The sequence below is a fragment of the Asparagus officinalis genome, chromosome 8, assembly GCF_001876935.1.
Source record: "Asparagus officinalis chromosome 8, Aspof.V1, whole genome shotgun sequence".
Classification (NCBI taxonomy): Eukaryota; Viridiplantae; Streptophyta; class Magnoliopsida; order Asparagales; family Asparagaceae; genus Asparagus; species Asparagus officinalis.
Genome location: NC_033801.1, coordinates 38,870,050 through 38,877,550, shown reverse-complemented (window position 1 = coordinate 38,877,550; position 7,501 = coordinate 38,870,050). Strand labels below are relative to the sequence as shown.

General features: G+C 39.8%; 1 long non-coding RNA gene across 1 annotated transcript; it reads right to left on the bottom strand.

The window, feature by feature from the left end:
* On the bottom strand, positions 223 to 586 carry LOC109851395. The gene is made up of 3 exons (XR_002249796.1): positions 547 to 586; positions 354 to 470; positions 223 to 235 (listed from the first exon to the last, which is right to left on the bottom strand). It is a non-coding gene; the product is annotated as an uncharacterized LOC109851395 (long non-coding RNA).

Genomic DNA, 7,501 nt, shown 5'->3' with positions numbered 1-7,501 from the left:
AGAAATAAATATTAAACTTTGCTCTCAAATTCAATAATGGTAAACAAATATAAATAGTATGTAGTATTCAAATTGATTCGATTTTTCACCATCCTTACCTATTATGACCCATCAGGTTCTGTGTGAGATTGATGTTCTCCTCTGCAGAAAGCATGTGAGGGTCTGGCTCGGTTTGTTCCTCCTCCTGCGAAATGTACACAGATGCAGCCTCCTTGGATGCAGTCTCAAATCCCTCCTAAACCACATATTTATAGTTAATTCAAGATAATGACCATATTATTTGTGTTCTCGTTTCCTCATAATGTTAACAAAATAGAATTAATAATACTACTCAAGATATGTATAAGTCTCACCACTAACTCGAGATTTTTTGTGATCTTATCCCGATTCCTCTCATCACCCCTATATTGTTCACGAAAAGTACCATATGCCGCTCTGGCCCTCAAGTGTATCGGCATTAATGATTTCCCCTGTCATATTATAAATTATGAGATTTCATAATCATACTAAACATTAAGATCTTTTAAATCTTTAAATGACATATACCGTATCTTGACAATAAACATCCTCCAGATTGGCGTAGGAGTGTGAGCCCAAGTGATGGTCATGCAGCTTCTTTCTTCTATTTTCTGACCCCTTCGTGGATTTATTCTTTAAAAAAAATTCTGTAAATATAAAATGAAATAATATCTTAAAATTATAAACTAAATTTCATGAAACTAACCTTGGCGGCATCGCTGTCCCAATACATGAGGAGAGCCGTGAAATGAATCTCGTCAACTCGGTCATCGAGGTTTAAAAACCTCTGCCAGTCCTCCTCATACCTGTCATAGGTTTCATGTTTGATCTCATGCCTCCATTGTTTGAGGACTGCTTCAACCTTGACATTAAACACATAATTCCAAGCCCCCTCAAAGTCCTCAAGGCAGAAGCAGTCCTGTAGATTTACATACACATTTAGTAAGGATAATTTAATATCAATTACTAATTATTAATAAATGAAAATCTAAAACAATATGCACTTACCATAAGCGCAGTCCATATCGCCTCGTATGCGGTCCATGGTAATTCTCGAAAATGAAAATAAGGGTTGATAATGGTCGCTCTACGCACGAGAACCCCAATATATGCATTCAATCGGGCCGACCAAGGACCAACGGGTAAATTAGAACTATTCCACCTAATAATGGCCCTCATTCCTCTTGGCGGTTGTTTAGAATCAGGCTTACCTCCGCCACGTCGTCCCTCTATGCGATCCTTCTTAGCACCTACAATAATGACAACATGATAATATATCATATAATATACAAATGTGAAAATTAAAAGTATTTATATAATTTACCATTCGCTATCTCTCTTTCTTTTGCTGCGATTGGCCGCAAGTCAGTATGAAATGTATATGATGGATATGTCGGGGTCCAAGTAGCACCTACATAAGAAAGAAGAATCATTAATATTAAATTTTAATTGAACATTATCAATTATTAAATATTTAATACCTGCGTCGGGGGATGGTTCTGGTGCTGCGTCGGGGGATGGTTCTGGTGCTGATCCAGCATCTACAACAAATGAACACTATGAGCTAGATAACTAAAAATTTATAAAACATGTTAAAGTATTAATTAATTTTTATACCTGCATCCGGAGATGGTAGTGGATCATCAGCACCACTACCTGGGGTGATACTCCGTGAGCGATCACCCTCCAGGTCAAAGAGCCTCCTCATCCTCCTCCTCATCTGCAAATATAATAAAGACAATCGTTAAGAAAAAATTGTATACATGCTCATGAGATATGTTGTTATGAAATGCATTATTGTTTTTATTATGATAAGATAAAAATCGATAATGTGGTGTAACATATCAGGTTCATACCTACATCCAGCGCCACATTCTGTGCGTAAGAGAATTCTTGCCAAACATCATCAGATGAACCGATTGGTTCACTATAATTATCTTCACTTTCTTCAATATTTTTTTTATTGTTATTAGGAAGAACAACAGATCTTGGCTCCTTGTACAAAACCACCCAATCATACATGACATTCGGATCTTTCACATAGAAGCACTGATCAGCTTGTTCTGCGAAAATGAATTTCTCATCTGTATATACTTCTCGATGAAGATTGACTAGTGTAAATCCATAATGATCCTTTTGCTTTTTCGCAGGACACCACCGAACCTTGAACATCGTGTAAGTACATTGTTTTGGTTTACCAAACCCGTAAATTACCTCAACGATATCTTCTAATTGGCCATAATATAATATGTCAGCTAGAATTGGATTCTGATCTCTTATACTTGAAAAACATTCTTGGGCAAACAAGCCCATGACCCCACTGTTCTGAGTTACCCTCCTATCATCGGTCTCTAATGTTCGAAATTTATATCCATTCACCAAATGCTCATTATAACGTCTCACTTCGTGATAAGGACGTTGTGCATGGATAATAATTTCATCTGGTAATGTAGTATCATCAAGAAGTGATTTTTCAACCTAAGACAAACAATTTGAGAATATTTAGGCGATGTTATATTATGAATGTTCAATAATTAATTGTAAAACACTTACATCAAATCTTAACCAATCAGAAAATTCTTTCTTATGTCTTTTCTGAATATTGTGCGCTGCATTCCTACCGGTTGTTTCATTCTTAAGCTTCTCCAGATGTCGCCTATATAAACAATATATAAGTTTGTATTGATAAACTATATGTAAAATGAATATTTCTCATCTATATTACAGTTTTTATTTGTTACCTTCGATAGTCTTCGAACATATCAAGGTTTTCCAACACATATGCATGAATTTGATCTAAGAGAGATCTAAGGTATTTTTCACGCTTCCTCTTCTTTTGAGGTGCTTGAGATGTGGTTTTCTTCTTACGCATGTAACGTGATGCAAACACAAAGTATTCGTTAGCGACGTATCCTTCAGCTATCGAGCCCTCGGGACGAGCTCGATTGCGAACATTGTTTTTCATGCAGCCCAAGTATCTTATAATCATAAAAGTTAATTATTAGCACGGTAATTTGAAAAACGCGTATACAATTAATAAATATAAGAAAAATCATAAATTACCTTTCAATCGGATACATCCAACGATAAGTAACAGGACCGGCGATTCTAGCCTCTCTTGCAAGATGCTGGGTAAGATGGACCATAATTGTAAAAAATGAAGGAGGGAATATTACTTCCATATTGCATAGAGTAACTCGGACATCGGCTTCAAGTTTCTTAAAGTCATCTACATCTATGACTTTAGAGCATAATTTTCTGAAAAATCCACAATACTCAATAATAATCTTCGACGCTTCTTTATCCATGTTGTTATGGATTGCAACAGGGAGCAATTAATGGAGAAGAACGTGATAATCATGTGTCTTCAGACCTAAGAGTTTTCTCTCTTGCACCTGGACATTATTTGAAATGTTAGCAGAGTAACCATCCGGCGACTTTACCAATTTGAGAATTTCACAAACTCGTTGCATCTGCTCATTTGACATTGTAACACGAGACGGAGGCAACTTTAATTTTTTAAGGCCAACGTCTTGAGCTTGCAAATCATTTCGGATATTCAAAGCAGTCAGATCTTGGCGCGCCCGTAGATCATCCTTCGACTTGTTTGCATCTTGTAGGAGAGTTGATACTATGTTATCACATATATTTTTCTCAATATGCATAACATCTAAGTTGTGTCGGACTTTTAGATTCTGCCAGTAGGGTAGCTGAAAGAAGATACTAAATTTAGTCCATCCTCTAGGTAATGTTTGGGCTTCGTCCTCAACTTGCATTTTACGGACCTTTCGCTTACGCTTCAATGGCTTTTTTAACTTTAAGTAATCTCTTACTCCGAGCGTGTTAAATTTAGAATAGCGTTTTTTCCCAAACACAACTTTTGGAAACCCCTCAAGTAATTGAACGATCTCAGTACCTGTCAGTTGACGCGGCTTCATTCTTTTCTCAACTGTACCATCAAACTTAGCTGATAATTTTCTGTACTTATGACTCAAGGGCAACCACCTTCGATTAAACCAATAACAACTCTTTCGGCTATGTGGTAATTGAATAGCTTCAAATTCTGGACCACATACAGGACAAGCACACTTGCCCTTCGTAGAGTACCCTGACAGATTAGCATAAGCTGGAAAATCATTAATCGTCCATAGTAGAATAGCACGTAATCTAAACGACTCTTTTAAATGGGCATCATATGCTAAAATACCCTCAGACCATAATTGTTTTAGCTCATCAATTAGAGGCTCTAAGTAGACATCAATATCATTTCCCGGAGCATGCTTACCGGGTATCAGTAATGAAAGTATCATAAACGGCTGTTTCATACAAAGCAATGGAGGTAAATTATATGGCATTAATACAACTGCCAACGTAGACCAGCCAGAGCTCATTACCCCAAATGGATTGAATCCGTCGCTTGATAGACCCAGTCTTACATTTCTGCAATCTTCGGCAAAACGAGGATAAATTTTATCAACATGCTTCCAAGCTAAAGCATCAGCAGGATGTCTCAATTTACCATCGTCTACTCGATCATCCTTATGCCACCTCATATTCTTTGTTGTTTCCTTGTTCATGTATAATCTTCGCAATCTAGGAGCCAATGGAAAATGTTGAAGCACTTTGACTAGAATTTTCTTCTGTATTATCCCTGTCTCCGTTGTAATCCTTGTTGAAGAATTTGTGCGCTGTTTCCACCTAGAAACTCCACATGTCGGACACTCTTGAAGGTCTTTATTGGCTTTGTGGTACAAAATACAATCATTTGGACATGCATCAATCTTATTATAATCAAGACCCAGAGCAGAGACAATCTTCTCAGCTTGATAAGTTGTTTGGGGTATGCTATTCTCTCCTCCAGGGATTACAGTCCGAAGCAAATCAAGAAGCATTTCAAAATAATTATCTGACATACCGCTAAGTGTCTTAATATGAAGGAGTTTTAGCATAAATGAAAATCTGGAGTACTCGGTACATCCCTCATATAAGTCCTTTTCACTATCTTCTAGTAGCTCCATTATTCGCTTTATTTCTGCGGAGGAATGCATATCATCAATATTTTCGACACTCGCGACACCTCCTACCTCTTCAGCTTCAACTTCGTTATCATCTTCACTTTTGTCTCCAATATCATCCTCGACATTATCATCAACATCATATTCTGTAGGTCGAGGAAAAATATCATTCAACAATGTTTCTGTGTCATCTATTCGTTGGCCACCGGACGTACCAACATGCATATTTGGATCATCATCTTCAGTGATACCCTCCCCATGCCAGTTCCAGTATTTATATTTCTCATCAAAACCTGATTTTATTAGGTGAATCCGTATATCATTTCTATTCAGCAGCTTCAAATTCCTACACCTACAACAAGGACAGTACATAGCACCGCTTCTTAAATTTCTCGGATTCATTTCCGCATAACGCATGAAGGCTTCACATCCCTCCTTGTATCGTGTGTCGTGAAATCTACGATACCTAGGGATATCTATCCATGACTTGTCAGGAATTATCCTCATCTGTAAATTATATATAAATATTAAATACGATTAGTCTCACAACTACTAATACATCCATTACTCTTATACATTCAACACACATCAAACATACGTTCATATATCATTTAACAATATGAATATTTATCTACATAAAATATATATAAAACATACGTAAAAACTAATTACACTAATCTTGCGGCTGTCATAGGAAGACTTCTATCCATTAAGAATATAGTAGTGCCTACATCCAACTTCATATACTTTGTATATTTTCATTTCTTGAAAATTTCGGCAGCACCTACCCGCTGTTCTCCCTGTACACTGTGCGGATGTTATTATGCGTATCAGTAATAACCCGAAACGCAGAACAACATACGCTTATTGTACACGGAGAACAACGAATAGGTGCTGCCAAAACTTTCAAGAATGAAAATATACAAAGTATACAAAGTTGGATGTATGCACTACTATATTCCTAACCCGTCCGAGAAGGACAGATCCAATAATTACGAATTTCAGTACCAATTTTTTATTCCTATAATATAAAATAAACGCTCATTTTTGGGAGAAAACTTCGTCTCCTACCCAAATCTGAGTCGTATATCATATATTATAAGTCCAAATAATTGGATGTAATTATTGGACGGAAGTCTAGGGATAACGTTATTTTTTTATTCACCTAAATTGGATTATAACACATTATAAAAATTTATAATGTGTTATATATCACTCTATTTTTTACAAAAAATTATTTCACATATTTTCACATCACAAACTTAAATAATCACACATACTTATAGCACGAATGAAACTTAAATGAGTTAGGGTTTATAAGTGTTTAAAAAAAATATGATTACTGGTGTTGTTCAAATGAATTAACATGTAGTTAAGTTAGGGTTTTCAGAATTGAACTCGTTTATTTTTTTATCATAAATTAGGGTTTCTAAACTAAATTCAACAATAAATAATAATAATTTAAAAATTCTAAAGCTCGGTAGAAAAAACATACCTTTTAAACTTGTAATTGAACAACGGACACGCCGGCGGAAGCTCGTCGAGGTGCGAGGTCGGACGGGGAGAGGCTGCCGAATGAACGAATGGGCTGTCGAGGGGGGAGGGGTGGCCGTCACGCAGGGTGGCGGGGCGCTGCCGATGGGGGGAGGGATGGGGCGGCTCAGGGAAGGGGGGAGGGGGGAGGGTGAGGGCTGCGGAAGGAGGCGGGAGGGGTGCGCTGGCCTGAGCGGGGGGGACGGGGATGGAGGTGAAGGAAGGCGGTAGGGCCGGGAGGAGACCGGGTGGTGGGCTCGGGGACTTGGCTAGGGGTGGCGGGAGGAGGGGGGTAACGGAGGGGCGGACGGTCGAGTGGGGGCGGCGGGGCAGGCGGAGGAGGCGGGAGGCCGGAGCGAGGGGGGGTCGGGAGGGGGTGGAGGCGCGAAGGGCAGGGGTCGGGAAGCGGGGCCGAGTGGAGGGGCGTCGGGCGGGGGGCGGCCCGAGTCGGGGCGGTGGGAGCGCCGGATGGATGGCGGGGATGGAGGGGGAGGAAGGAGAGGGGGATGGGGGCTGAAGGAGGGGTCGGGAGGGGGGAGGCTGCCGGGGGGGCGGGGGAGGCCGGAGGAGGAGGGGGGTCAGGACGGGGTCGGGGAGGCTGCGCAGGAGGGCGGGGTGTGCGGCTGATTTGCCTCTTGGGCAAACTTAATAGCTTTGCCCTAGCTCAACCTAGACGGAAATCCGTCTAGGTTGCCTAGTCAACCTAGACGGAATTTCCGTCTAGGTTGAATCAACCTAGACGGAATTTCCGCCTAGGTTGACTAGTCAACCTAGACGGAAATCCGTCTAGGTTGCCTAGTCAACCTAGACGGAATTTCCGTCTAGGTTGAATCAACCTAGACGGAATTTCCGCCTAGGTTGACTAGTCAACCTAGACGGAAATCCGTCTAGGTTGAGTTTTCCGTCTCGTTTGACAAACTAGATGGAATTTTCCG